Below are 16,080 nucleotides of genomic sequence, written 5' to 3'. Positions count from 1 at the left end.
AAAGAGACACTATACGGCTGACTGCAGTACTGCACTTCGAGTATTTTGGGTGCTGCCTGGAGCCGACACGAAAACCGTCTACATTGTACATTGCACGGCAACGCTACATAGTCCTCTGGTACATATTCTTTACTAACTCTATACCGAATGTTGTTGTCCAAGTCCCATCCAGTATTGAAAACACCTGGGTACAGTGCGGTCACTGCCGTGATTTCCAAATGAAATGAGATATCTTAGCGAGCTTGTTTTTTTTACATGGTTTCAGTTTATAGAAGTCATAAGTACGTGACAATGACAACATACACTAAAGTTGCACGTTCATCCGAAAAAAGATAACTGAAAAGTTTACTGTGGTTTACATCGACAATCGGTTACATTGTGCTATGGTACTTCAACAGTTCAATCAGGACTAAGATTGCAGTATGCAACCTCGCGTGACCCGTAAAGGTCAAAGTTGATCGCTTGCTACATCCTGATTATCCAGCTAAAATCATCAGGCACAGTGTAACCGACTGTCGATCTAACTTTGCGTTAATTGATAATTCCTCATCCTGTCTCTTAGTAGAATCTCCGTAGTCCGTATTGAACAAATCTAACAGGGTAGTGGCCGTTGTGAGCCGCATACAATCGGAAAACTCACGAATACCAGGCCTAGTTAAGTCGATCACGACACTCTTTTGAACCGTGTCAAACAGCACTGGCAGCGGCCATACTGCAGTACTTCACCCAGCCGCATAGCGTCTCTTCTGGGCCTCTTCAACGACACCAGGGTCACTGGCTGTTATTACCTTCGTCAAGAAGGTTCTGTTTTCGTCAGCATTCGTGTGCGTGTGTGTGTCTGGCTGTTAACACGATATCTCGAAAATGCTTGGATGGATTGTCTGGATATTTTGGTATGTGGGTAAGTCTTTTTGAGACCTCAAAATCATTACATTTTGGACCCCCTAGCGGCTTGCTATGGTACTGCAGCGTAACTTCGGAATTCCGGTTTTGATATCTCGTGTTCTGGACAATGTGTGGGATTGGAATTTTGATTCAGTAGCTGGTAACTGAAAATTTGTAGCAAAAGCAGAGTCGGGCACTTCTATTGGTAGATTGTGAAGGAAATATATCTTACATGCCTAGATATCGCATTCTTAGCCTCCTGTGCAGGCCTCCTATAACGCGCGGCATATATATTGGGGGGGGGGGGGGAGCTCTTATGCCGGCAAGGGAGTTGTGCAGCCGAGGGAGTTGTATAGCCGAGGGGTCCGCGCGTTATCTACGTAGATAACGCGCGGACCCCTCGGCTATACAACTCCCTCGGCTGCACAACTCCCTTGCCGGCATAAGAGCCCCCTCCCCCCCAATATATATGCCGCGCGTTATAGGAGGTCTGCACAGGAGGCTATAGCATTCTTTCATATGAGGAAAATCTCAAATATCATTATTCTTGATTTTCAATGGTAACATATTAAAAATCAAGGTCAAATAAAAGTAAAAGAGGCAAACCCCTTCGTGAGCCTTTCGTGATTTCCCCATTCCCGAAAAGACGGAAATTTGGCAATTTGACGGTCTCCTTCCTTTGCCACTTTTCTCGATACGGCCGGGAGCGGTACTGCAGAATAGGCTCTCATAGGGTATTAAGTCACAATTTCTAAAAATGCGAAATATACTACACGAAGGGCTTAGATACTGGAAAAAACTTTCACAAACAGGTCCAAGCGTCTTCACATTCATCTTGAAGGACATTATGACTTTTCAAAATGTAGCATAGAGCATAAAAAGGGTAAGGATTTAGTCCCGGACGAGGGGCGTTTCTAATATCCACTGCCTCATGTCGAAGCGCCACCTACATTCATGTACACACCATTTGTTGCACGTAATACGTGCAATTGAACTTCTTAGGGCAAGAATAGCATATCGCAGGCATAACAGAATCTAGACGGAAAATTTGAACCACAAATAACAAGTTGTGTTTGCTTTCAAATACGAAAAACGATCACTTCTGTATTACATATTGACCCGAGTACGAATCATGATAGAATAATATCCGTATCTATATATTAAGAATAATGGAAACATGATAATACAAGTTGTAGAAGGAAGGTCGGAGGTAGGGTTTGTCTAAAAACGTGTCCCACCGGGACGACTTTCCCAGGAAGTCGCGGCGATTGGAACCGCCACACGACGGGCACAGCAACCTCCTCGTTCGCCTTTCTTGTAGAATAATCATATATATCATTCTTAAATCTTATAGCTGTATCTTAATCTGGGTAAACCGATATGTCTGCTGTTTAAATTTGGCTGAAGACATCGACTTTGCAGCCATTTGTAAAATGAATAAATGCATGTATTGTTTGATAAATATACTAGTGTGTAGAATGTAATCCGTGCATTTTGTCATATGGTTATGCAAAGTGAAATATATATTGTTATTCATCATTTTACATTTCATTTATCTTATATAATCAGCAGAGGACAATGCGTCTGATAATTCAGGCTCACAATAGTCAAAGAGATCATATGAAATCCTTAACATGAAGTCAAGCCTTAAAGATAGATGAAAATCTAACAATCGCCTGCATCTGCACTATACATGAAGAGGTGTCTTGTTATGTTGTTTTGCAAAATATCTATATCATAATGTGACAAAGGAAATTGTTTTGCAGAATATCTCTATTGTAATATAATAAAGAGGTGAAATGGGAATACTACGAGGGCTATTATCATAATTTATGTGTGCGATATAGCTGTTACCTAATACATGTATCGTCTCAGTTACCGGGAATGTACTTCATGTGTGATATGGTGTATTTAATGATGTACAAGTTTATAAGAGTAGTTCAGTGTCTCTTGTTGCTGGAATACTGATGTTTCGCTGATGTTTCATAAAAATGTGTTATGTTAGACCACAAACAAAACTGTCAGAGTCACAAATATTACAGAGAGCTACTCCAGAACCAACATCATGACAATCCACAGTGTCGAGACGTACCGTAAGCATGACCTAGGGCTTTTAGTTGGCTCCAAGATTTTAAACTTCCTAAAGAAAACTTAGTGCGGAAACCACTGCCTTATTGGGGGAGTAAAAGGTTTATGCATGATTACACAAAATGTGCAGGGATGAATTCTTTCATGTTCTTTCCTGTCTTTTGGGCTACACGTAGATCTCAGGTAACGTTGGAAGATCTTATAGTTCCTTTAGGTAATAAAACGGGCAGCCATTGCCATCTTGAAAGGCTGACAGTTAACTCTCGACATTATTGGTAGCTGTTGTGAACAACATACCCACCAACTGTTCCAATTACAGTAGTACTCTGTAAGGTCTCCGACCCTGACAGTTTTGTTTGTGGTCGATACTGTGCCTTATTTATTAAATATCAGCGCAAGGACTGCGATAAACTATTTCTATGGCACAGGTACATTATAAAGTACAACTTATCACATATAACATGCATTTTCCAGATAAAACAACTACATGATACATGTTTCAGCTAGCAGCCATTTCTAAATGAATATATTATGATAATGACAGTCATAGCGTTCACCGTTGCACTATGAAGTCATACAAACAGTTACAGTTATTTTAAGAAAATTGCCCCTGTTTTTCGATAAAAATATATAAACACAATCGCATTTGTTCAACATCTACTTATAACATCATTTGCAATTGAAATTTGGATGTAGTAGCCTTTCAGAAAGTGACAATTTATAGGAAATGTACACTCGACCACTTTTACTGGTAAAATGCAAAAGAAACATATAATTCATAACCTAATATCCCATTGTACGGCGAAATTGTATGGCGAAATGGTAATGTGTAATTCTTGTTTTTTTATGGTCGCAGATTCACGTTCAAGGTCAAATATGTCTCAAAATTTCAAACCCCTTTACGAGTCTTTCACGATTCCTCCAATCCCGAAAAGACCTAAATTTGGAAATTTGGCGGTCTCCTTTGTCTCTTTTCATGATACGGCCGGGGGCGGTACTGCAGATTGGGCTCCAATAGGGTTTTAAAAATTCGAAAACATTCAGGGCGTAGCGGATGACCACTCGGCCAAACAGGTATGGAAATTTTCAGTACATTTAGAATGACCTGTTAGACTTTTCAAAACACGCGTTGGCAAAGCAAGGATCGAGTTCTAAGTGCAGCCGTGGAGCTCATGTTACATCCGTTGAAGCGCCGCCTATATTTACGTACGCTTCTTCTTTTTTGGTCCGTAATGAGTAATTGTACCCCATGTGGACATTAGTTGCTTGAACTTGCTTCCCTTGAGACCTTTTGCCTTTTTGATATTCAAATTCATCCGCTGTCATGATAGACATTTGACAACAGGCCGCAAAATGATATCACAAACACACACATATACTTGTAGGATATAGACTGGTTGTACAGACTGGCTATAGCTTACTGAAAGTACTTGTTACAGAAGAAAAGACGCCGAACCTTTGAAGTGCGCTTTATCTACAGTTACAAATAGATGATTTCAGGCAAAATAATGTAGGGACACAGTGCAAATGCAATTGTATCTGTTTCTTCGATCAATGGTTCCAGGCCATATCACCTGTCTATAGTCTAAAGGTTTGTCCTCACATCATTTGGTGGTCTGGTGTTCTATTATCTATAATCTAAACGGATGAACAGCTTAATAAAGTTGCCATAAGAAATCGAATGTAGGTCTCCAAGCAGATGTTGGAGCAAAATGACATTTCCCGAGTGACGGCCGAGCCTCTCTGACAGTCCCGTACCCCATGTAAGCGAAAGAATAGTTGAGTAAAAGCCCAAAGTTTTTCAGGGAAGCAAGTGATGTGCATATATATCCTAAAATCAATCATTACGGACAAAATGTGATGTGTTCATTAATATAGGCGGCGCTTCAACGGATGTGACATGAGCTCCACCCCGCACTTAGAACTCGACCCTTGCAATGCCAACGCATGTTTTGAAAAGTCATACTGGTTATTCGAAATGTATGTGAAGACCTCCAGACCTGTTTGGTCGAGTGTTCATCGGCTTTAGTGTTATGCCTGGAATATTTTCGCATTTCTAAAAGACGGGAGTACATACCCTATTGGAGCCTAATCTGCAGTACCGCTCCCGGCCGTATCATGAAAAGTGGCAAAGGAGACCGTCAAACTGCCAACTTTAGGTCTTTTCGGGAATGGAGGAATCGTGAAAGACTCGCAAAGGGGTTTGAAGTTTTGAGGCTTATTTGACCTTGAACGTGAATCTGCGACCATGAAAGAGCAAGAATTACAATGCCTAAACCTTTCGCCATAAACACAATAGGATATTAGGTGACAAATTATATGCTTTCTTTGAATTTTTCCAGTAGAAGTGGTAAAGTGTACATTTTCTGTAAATTGTCACTTTCTGAAAAGCAACCAGATACAAATTTCAATTGATGAAATAAGTAGATGTTGAACAAATGTGATTGTGTTTATATCTGTTTATTCGATCAATAGCTTCAATTTGATTTTTTTTTAAATGGTAAGGTGTTTGGATAGCTTCACAGTGCAGCGGTGAATGCTATGGCTGACATTATCATACTAGTAATCTATTCATTTAGATATGGCTGCTAGCTAAGACATGTACTTTACCATTACATGTATGTATATTAGTTTTATCGGGATATGCATTTTATAAGCTGTATTTTATGATGTGATTCTGCCATAGAAATCGCAATAGGCGTATTGTTGTTCCTTTGATGTTAACTAAACAAGGCACAATATCGACCACAAACAAAACTGTCAGGGTCAGAGACCTTGCAGAGTGCTGCTCTTGAGCATGAGAATTCTTGAGTATGTTGTTCCTACAAAAAATGACAGCTACCAAGTCTGTCAACAACGTAGCTCTCTGTAAGGTCTTACCCCTGAGTATGTTCATTGTTAAGTACGTTGTTCACGAGGAACGCCAAGTGCCAAGAAGTACCGTAAACCTCACAATAAGGTCAGAGACTTTAGTTTGGTTGAAGATAAAACTTTATAAACAATAATGAATATTATAGTTCGTTTAATTTTCTGTCCTGTCTTTCTGGACTTTCCGTTAATCTCAGGTAGGAGTGCAGCCCGAAGACAGCGACCAGCCATTGCCATCTCATGGTATGCCTTGACAAACTTGGTGAATGCCATTTCTATCAACATCATACCTAAATCAACATGTTTGACCGTAGCACTCTGTAAGCTCTTTGACTCCGACAATTTTGTTTGTGGTCCATTTAACAAACATCAAAGGAACAACAACTGCCTTTGTTCAACGTCTGCTTATTTCATTAGTTGCAATTGAACTTTGGATGTAGAAGCCTCTCAGAAAGTGACAATTTACAGGAAATGTACACTCAACCACTTCTACTGGTAAAATTTAAAGGAAACATATAATTTATGACCTAATATCCCATTGTATATATGGCGAAATGTCTAATATATTGTAATTATGGCTTTTACATGGTCGCAGATTCACGTTCAAGGTCAAAAAGCCTCACAACTGCAAACCCCTTTGCGAGTCTTTCATGATTCCTCCATTCCCGAAAAGACCTAAATTTAACAATTTGACGGTCTCCTTGCCACTTTTCATGATACGGCCGGGAGCGGTACTGCAGATTAGGCTCCAATAGGTATGTACTCCCGTCTTTTAAGACTGAGAAAATAATCCAGGCATAGCACTAAAGCAGATGAACACCCAACAAAATAAGGTTTGGAAGTCTCCACATACATTTCGAATGACGTGTAAGACTTTTAAAAACACGCGTTGGCATTGCGAGGGTGGATTTCTAGGTGCTGGGTTGGAGCTCATGTCACATCCGTTGAAGCGTCGCCTATATTCATGAACACTTCAGGTTTTGTCCGTAATGATTGATTTTAGGATATATGTGCACATCACTTGCTTCCCTTGAAAACCTTCGGCTTTTATTCAACTACTCTTCCGCTTACATGGGGTACGGAACTGTCAGAAAAGCCCGGCCGTCACTCAGTAAATATCACAAGTCTTCATCCCAACATCTGCTTGGAGACCTTCATCCGATTTCTTGTGTCATCTTCAACCTTTTATTCAATTCTTCATTCGTTTGAATAATAGATATCTGGATACCAGACCACAAAATAATGTAAGGACAAGCCTTCAGACTATAGACAGGTAATATGGACCGGTTTGCTGAAAACGTTGTACAGTGTGCCTTAAAACATTGCCTTATCTGTAACAGAAGAAAAGACGCCAAACCTTTCAAGTACGTTTAATCTATAATTCCAGACTGCTACAAATGTGTACAGTGGTTTCAGTTAACTGGTCTGTACAACCAAGGACATTATGTAGGATACAACCAGTCTATATCCTGCAGGTATGTGCTTGTGATATCATTTTGCGGTCTCTTGTCCAGATGTCCATTATGAAAGCGGATGAGTTTGAAAATTACCAAGGCCAAAGTTCTCAAGGAAAGCGAATCATGTCCACATATATCCTAAAATTACTCTTTGCGGACAAAATTTGAAGTGTACATGAACATAGGCGGCGCTTTGACGGATGTGACATGAGCTCCACCACAGCGCTTAGAAATTGACCCTTGCTATTCCAACGCGTGATTTGAAAAATCTAATCGGTCACTTTAAGTGTATGCGGAGACTTCCAGACCTGTTTTGTCGACTTTGTAAACATTTGTAAACTTTTGTAAACTTTTGTAAACATTTGTTAACTTTTGTAAACATTTGTAAACTTTTGTAAACATTTGTAAACTTTTGTAAACTTTTGTAAACTTTTGTAAACATTTGTAAACATTTGTAAACTTTTGTTAACTTTTGTAAACTTTTGTAAACTTTTGTAAACTTTTGTAAACTTTTGTAAACGTTTGTAAACGTTTGTAAACGTTTGTAAACTTTTGTAAACTTTTGTAAACTTTTGTTAACTTTTGTAAACTTTTGTTAACGTTTGTAAACGTTTGTAAACTTTTGTAAACTTTTGTAAACTTTTGCAAACATTTGTAAACATTTGTAAACATTTGTAAACTTTTGTAAACTTTTGTAAACTTTTGTAAACTTTTGTAAACATTTGTAAACTTTTGTAAACTTTTGTAAACTTTTGTAAACGTTTGTAAACGTTTGTAAACGTTTGTAAACTTTTGTAAACTTTTGTAAACTTTTGTTAACTTTTGTAAACTTTTGTAAACATTTGTAAACATTTGTAAACTTTTGTAAACTTTTGTAAACTTTTGTAGACATTTGTAAACATTTGTAAACATTTGTAAACTTTTGTAAACTTTTGTAAACTTTTGTAAACTTTTGTAAACATTTGTAAACATTTGTAAACATTTGTCAACTTTTGTAAACTTTTGTAAACATTTGTAAACATTTGTAAACATTTGTAAACTTTTGTTAACTTTTGTAAACTTTTGTTAACTTTTGTAAACTTTTGTAAACATTTGTAAACTTTTGTAAACATTTGTAAACTTTTGTAAACTTTTGTAAACTTTTGTAAACATTTGTAAACATTTGTAAACTTTTGTAAACTTTTGTAAACTTTTGTAAACTTTTGTAAACATTTGTAAACTTTTGTAAACTTTTGTATACTTTTGTAAACATTTGTCAACTTTTGTAAACTTTTGTTAACTTTTGTAAACATTTGTAAACTTTTGTAAACTTTTGTATACTTTTGTAAACATTTGTAAACTTTTGTTAACTTTTGTAAACTTTTGTAAACTTTGTAAACTTTTGTAAACATTTGTAAACTTTTGTAAACTTTTGTAAACATTTGTAAACTTTTGTAAACATTTGTAAACCTTTGTAAACTCTATTCCTATCGAGTTATAACTGGAATAATTACATCTTATCCTCATCAGAGGTCAACTTTGAGGAAGACAAACATGCACTACTGCACTACTAGTTAAAAAAATCTATTCAATCATAAATGATATTTGGGGTAAGGCTGGACAGGTTGAACTTGGACTATTGCCCCAGTCCCCAGCAGGAAGATGTCAGCCTGGCCACGGGTTCATCTGGACACACTCAGCAACCAGCACTGCAGAATAGGCAGGGGGAGTAGGTTGTTTCATGATTCTATATTTTGGCTTATGTGCTACTGGTAGCCCGAGTGTCATCCTGTTTAGTTCCTGGCTCTGCTTTCACAGAACACTAGGAGGCCTACATTTGAACAAGAAGAAAGGCACAATCAAACGCAGCTATATCACACAGACACACAAAAGTATAACAGGTAAGGAAATGGTACTAGTAGCAACGCAGTTACAGACACAGCCATACAGCTAACCCGATGAAAGAAACAAGCGATAATTACCCTTAGTTCATGTCTTGATCTTTTAGTCTCTCGTCTCAAGTTTAAGTTCTTTATGAGATAGGACTATTTTGTGATCAAACAAAAACAGAACTCATCGGACACGCCTCCGAGTTCCTCTGATCTCTCTAATCTTCTACACATAAACATTAATGTTAAAATGGAAAAAGAATCGCACCGCGGTATCTGCCCTCTTTTTCACAGAAATACTACAGAACGCAGCTATCTTTATCTATCTACATGTATCTATAGCTACCATGACTACGACACGAGCTTCTAGATTTATACCTCACCTAGCTTTGAGGATGCCGACTTATATGCCTATGTGCCCAGGTCAGGTAATGTTACTGGAAGTCCAATTTCCAACTACAGTCTCTGTCTCCTTTAGACTATGGAAGTGGTGCTTTCAGGGTTAACAAAAGACATTCACGGTCAGGTCGTTTGTTAACGTTTTGACCTCTAACCCCAATGTCCCAATTGCGCCTTATAACTAGTGATAATGTCGCGGTATGTCAGTTATCGAAATCATCAGCACGTGTCAGTGAGGCTGTTCAAGTAATATTTACCACGCTTTTCGGTGCAGGTTTTTCTGCTATTATACTTTCAGCCAATAGGCGGGCTTGTGAGCCGTGTGGAAAACTAGATAACTTGATGCTGATTGGTCGAAATCCTGACGACGAAATGGCTTGTCCAAATAGTAAAATGTCTGCATGTTGCGACGTTCTTTGAGATCTCAACAAACTACTTCACTTTCACGGTTAATGTGGTCCAAAGTGACACAGAAATAAGTACATCCTTTGTGAGCAAAAAGCCAGCAAGTAAGGAAGTTATCGATTATAGAAACGGTCATTGCGTTTTAGATCGACAATCGGTTATATTGTGTGTATGATCGTTATCTGGATAACAAGGGTAAAAAGACATTGAGCTTTGACCTTTTAACCCCTGGTGGCTCTGAAAAGGTCACTTCTTTGCCCTGGTTATCCAGATAACGTGTCATACGTCACAGTTTAACCGATTGTCGATCTGAAACGCAATCAACCTTCCTGCAATTCACAACTCATTTATTGCACCCAAAATAGGTTTTTGTGCCGTGCCAGTGGTTTGTGTGTCAATTACCGTCACTTTGTAGTACCTTTACCGTGTAAATAATTGAATTTGTTAAGAGCGCTGGTTGCAATATCTCTGTCAGCCGTAGGTCGTCTCTTTTGGTCCGTGACTACAGAGCGTGGGTCACGCACCAATTTCTTTTCATCGTAGAGGGCGGTAAACAAGTGTCTAAACAGCAGTATGTCAGCTTTCTGGCAGCTTCAGAACATTAACCTGTACCGAAGGAACCGTTTGGACGCGGAAACAAGCCGGAAACGGATGGATATATCTGGCTATGCTATAAAACCATGGTCAATCGGTAAAAATGAATAGCAGCATATTGCAATACTTCAACTAGTCGTAAGGCGTTTCTTTTGAGCCGTGCAAACTACAAACTGATTGTACATGTTTTACTGAGGCACAACATGTAATTTAGAGGCACTATTCAGAATTAGAATACAAGACACAGGATCGTGCGAGCTACAATCAATTAAGGTCTCAGAGGTTACAGGTTATTTGAGTCGATATGAAGCGGGTAGGCAAACTGTACAGTGTTTTCAGTTTACAATTGCAAGTCTATGCAACCAGTGTATTGAAGATATGTCCTTGTTACCTCATTTTGTGGTCTGTTGTCCAGATGTTTATGATATAGGTGGATGAACAGTTGAGCAACAGTGGCCTGGCTTAGCGATCAGGATTCACCGAGGACCGGGATCGATCCCCATTCCGGGTTAAGCTGAGACCCGCCGAACCCACCCCCTTCATCGCGGACCAAGTACATAATGTTTATTGCAAAGTGTAATGTTACGAATGTTTGATTCTAAATGTTGTTCATGATTCTCAGGAATCTTCAGTCTGCTAACCGAGTACAGTGTCTTAGTGTATGATTCTCGAGAATCATCAAGCGGAACAAGTACACAAACTCGGCGGCCTTCCGCGCGCCGGTGAACAGAGGTGTCATGCGCAGATCGGTGAAAGGCTCCCCGGACAGAGTGACACAGACCGATCCACCGAGCTTGTGTAAACATTTCCGTGTTTTCGTCAGCGAGGAGGCTCACGCGATCGCGCGAAGGCACCATGGACTCCTTTGTGGCCGTCTGTGCTTTCATCCTAATCGTGCAACATTTACCCACAGGTAACGTTAACACTTAACTTTAGGCATTAAGACGTTCAAAAGGTCTAGAGTTTAGTTTCTGAGTTATCGACACTACATAAGAATACTATATTTGAAGGATCGTTGCCGCACACCTGTTTTGGCATTCATTCAACATTGCTAGCCTCCATAGCAGGCTATCTAGGGCTTTTCCGGCGCTTATAGTACACGTTTTGCTGATGACTTTTTTTTGTACTGGGTCGTATGTGTAGCCGGTCCGTTGTAATAGGGCCGTATGGGCCGCCTGCACAAACAACCCAGTGCAAAAAGAAGTCCTCAGTAAAAATTGTATTATAATCCCCCAAAAAGGCCCGCTATAGAGGCCACAACATTGCACAAATTGCTACGTGGCTCTAAGTGGTTGTCATGATCATGGCGCGGTCACATTCGTCGTAGGTCGTGGTACGATTTTGATAGTGTAAGATATTCAAGCGGGCGGTGACAAAAACAATCGCCGACAAGAATCTAAGCAGCCTTTTCCGTGACAAGACAGTTAACCTTTGTACGACACATCCTAAATGTCCTCAGTTTGCGATCGTACGACGATCGTACGACGAATGTGAACAGACGCTAACATATAAATGGCTCGCTTCGACCGAATACGTTTTTTGTAGTGCATACCATTAGCATTTCATAGCATATGTGTAGTGTACAGTCATGCTAGCTGTACTGTACCTTTTCTACCATGAATAATACATACTCCGCCCTGTTTGCAATTTGTGTCCAGCTTTATGTGCTGTATTCAGTATTCACGTGATCACACTTCTCCACGACAGTGTGTAGCTTACATTTCTAGTGATTTTGACTGACTGACTACTTAAAGATATTACAACTTATTGTAATCAGTTCTTAAAGCTGCATTATGTAGGATTAGGCCAATACAGAAAGTAGATTTACCTACCATTTCTTTGCATAGCAAGTTAGATCAACCCTAAAGAACTGATTACCGTACCTTTCCTACCATAAATAATACATACTCCGCCCTGTTAGCAATTTGTGTTCAACTTTATGTACTGTATTCTGTATTCACGCGATCACACTTTTCCAAAACAGAGCGTAGCTTACATTTTTAGTGATATCTATATATCGACTGACTGGCTGATTACTTGAAGATCTTACAATTTACTGTACCCAGTTCTTAAGCTGCTGACGTGTGCCTCGACTTATGGTGAAGCGTGTTAGCGGTGTCAGGCATATTGGTGACGAATGGTTTCACCCATAATACGATCTCTGATTACCAGGCGAATGTACGACATGGCCGTGCGACTTTGAGACCAGTGACCTATGTGGATACACCCAAGACACCACAGATGACCTGGACTGGACCCGTCATTCCGGCGGTTCACCAACCAGTAACACTGGACCTTTGGTTGATCATACTCTGGGCACAGGTAAGAACATATTATCATGTGTTGTCCACGAGGTCCATTTCGTACTATTTATGTTAGTTTCTACTCTACTACTGTATCTGATGCAACAGTCATTGAGACGAAGACCAGAAAGACATAGCAGCTTTTGTTTCAACCTGAGTCTATCTTGAGAAATACCGGATGGCTTTTACTTAGATAGTCAGGAACATGATTGTACTCAACCTTACATGTAAGGATTTGTCATATTTCACTGTCACCTGGCGTTAGGTCATTACATGTACCTGGAGACATCAACTGGCAGTTCGGGTGAAGTTGCCCGCCTTGGCTCCGCGTCCTTCCCCGCCAGCAGTACTCCCTACTGCCTGAGGTTCTACTACCACATGTTCGGGACCAGCATAAGGACTCTGAATGTGTACATCAGGAAGCAAGGCATCCTGGGAACCCCAGTTTGAACACTTAGCGGAAACCAAGGAAACGTCTGGAAGTTTGGAGACGCACAACTGGACGGAAGCAGCAGTTTCAACGTCGTCTTTGAGGCCGTTCGCGGAAACGGCTTCAGAGGAGACATTGCTCTCGATGACGTCACCGTCAGCGATGAATGTGCCCCAATAGCAACGACAGGTGAAAATCAACCTTAACTTTACATCTGTGATATATTGTACGGTACAAATGTACTTTAATTATCTGTCAAACAGGATGAAGGTCTTGGAATATAAAGTTTATGTTCATCAAATATGAAAGGAAAAATGTTCAGATGAGCTGACGATGATTCTGGATATCAGTACAAGTATTTTGTAAATGGTTCGATTGGAGGGTGTGTATATTGGTATGGTTGTAACGTATATCAGATGGGTTTGGACTTTGGAGGTCAACCATATAACAAAATCATTGTCCTCACTTTCAGTTCTGCTAACCACAACACCGTATCATCTAGCCTCTCCATCCTGTACATTTGAACTGTCGCCAATATGTGGGTACCGACAGGACATTCACGACTCGGCTGAGTGGACGTGGCATCAGGGACAGACGGGTACCTCCGGTACAGGGCCTGGCTTTGACCATACCTTGGGCACAGCACAAGGTAAGATATCTTCCTACATGCGCAAACTGAGGATATATACAGGATATATCATTACATTGTACGTAAATTTGGATATTGACAAAGCATCTGAGCAGGAAACAAAAAGTATCCCATTTTTTCAGTGAAATGTAGTGATGGATTCCACATGTCAACGTCTGGGAGGCGTTCAGTCAACATCTCGAAGGACTATACAAGTTACATGAAATATATTGTAGATACTGTTTATCATCACAGGACACTACATGTACTTCGAGGCTTCCAGCATCGACCCAGGAGTGACAGCACGCCTGTTGTCTCCCACCCTTCCCATCATCCCCTCGAGCTCGTCGTCAAGCCATACCAGCTATTGCCTGACGTTCTGGTACCACATGTACGGCCTCCATATCGGCACTCTTATCGTTAAGAGGAAACAGAGTGGAGGCTCTGAGGTCCCCATATGGAGCCTCTCCGATGAACAAGGCAACGCCTGGCGACAAGGACAGGTGAGTTTTGGAATCTTTTATATGGTAGTGCATTCATAGACCTTAATCTCCTGTGATTAATTATGACATAAGTTCGCCTCTATGACGTGAAGATGTAAGATTTACCTTTACTTTACTTCCATTCTCTAACATCAGCTTCCTCTTGACGGCACCACGGAGTCTACGGTGGTGTTTGAAGCAGTTCGCGGCAGCAGCTACAAGGGAGACATCGCCATAGATGATGTTGATTTGAGTCAATACAGCGGACAATGCGGTAAGGGAAAGATCACTGCACTATTTGTTTTGTAGCTGTCAATTGCTTCACATCGTCCGATTTATTTAAAACACAGCATCCTTATGCTGTTTGTAAATAAAACCTATTTACTATTCAAGATACATCTCACAGAAGAAAGATATCTTAGTATTACCAATGTAGCTGATGGTAATGTCCTTTTTTCAGAATTCATTCCGGCTTCCGCCATGGTACCTTTGCCTTCAACCTCCTCCACCATGACCACCCAATCGCCCACTACAAGTGCCTACCTCTCAACGTCAGGAACAACAGCAGAGCAACCAACTACAGCAATGTCTACGGAAACCCCATCGGCAATCGTCACTATCGCAAATGGGACATCGTCAACAACTGAACTTATCCCTCCTGCTACAACTGCAACTGTACCTTCACAACCACCCACCATGACCATCCAATCGTCCAGTACAAGATCATTCCTTTCAACATCAGGGACAATGCCCGCAGTAACAGCAGCAGAGCAACCGTCTTCAGTAATGCCAACAGAAACATTATCGACAATCGTCACCACCGCAACTGGTACATCGACAACATCCGAAGAGGTCCCTTCTGCTCCCCCTGCAACTGTATCTCCCACACCACCCACCATAACTATCCAGTCCCCCAGTACAAGTGCCTACCTCTTTACGTCAGGGACACTTCTCGCAGTAACAACATCAGAGAAACCGTCCACAGCAACGCCAACAGAAGCATCATCGACAACCGTTACCATCATGACTGGGACATCGTCAATAACCGAACTTATCCCTCCTGCTACAACTGCAACTGTACCTCCCACACCATCCACCATGACCACCCAATCGTCAAGTGCCCACCTTTCAACGGAAGGGACACTGCCTGTTGTAACAACAGAGCAACCGTCTACATCAATGTCGACAGAAACACCATCGGTCATTATCACCACCGCAACTGGGTCATCTTCGACAACTGGTGCCACGACTGGCGTGAAACCAACAACAACAACGCCAACGTCCACAGTAATGCCAACAGAAGCGTCATCGAAAATCGTCACCATCACAACAGGGTCATCGTGGACGACCGGCAGGCCTTGGACATCATCAACTTCAAGTGCGACTGCGCCGCTAGATGTGGGGACAGATGGCACAACTCCAAAGTCGGTTAGGCCAATGGCGACAAGTTCTGCGCTGTCATCTCGCATCACAGGAGTCGGTGAGTAAATCTAAGTATTACTGTTAGCTACTATTGTTGTGGCCTTGTCACACAGTCAAGATGGACAACCCTTTTAGATTTTTAAACGTTTGCAGTGATTTTATATAGCGGCTTTACCGTTGGCATCACCATTGCAACATCATCACACCGCGAATTCATTGTTTGTCTTGCGACTCTTTGTCTTGCTACTTTG

At 40.8% G+C, this 16,080-nt stretch overlaps 1 pseudogene; it reads left to right on the top strand.

The window, feature by feature from the left end:
* Nucleotides 1-11,419: 11,419 nt before the first annotated feature.
* Nucleotides 11,420-16,080, top strand: part of LOC136447842 (zonadhesin-like) — an 11,331-nt pseudogene continuing 6,670 nt past the window's right edge.

Source organism: Branchiostoma lanceolatum, chromosome 1, assembly GCF_035083965.1.
Source record: "Branchiostoma lanceolatum isolate klBraLanc5 chromosome 1, klBraLanc5.hap2, whole genome shotgun sequence".
Lineage (NCBI taxonomy): Eukaryota > Metazoa > Chordata > Leptocardii > Amphioxiformes > Branchiostomatidae > Branchiostoma > Branchiostoma lanceolatum.
Note: the sequence above shows the minus strand (reverse complement) of the source record. Positions and strands in the feature narration are given on the sequence as shown.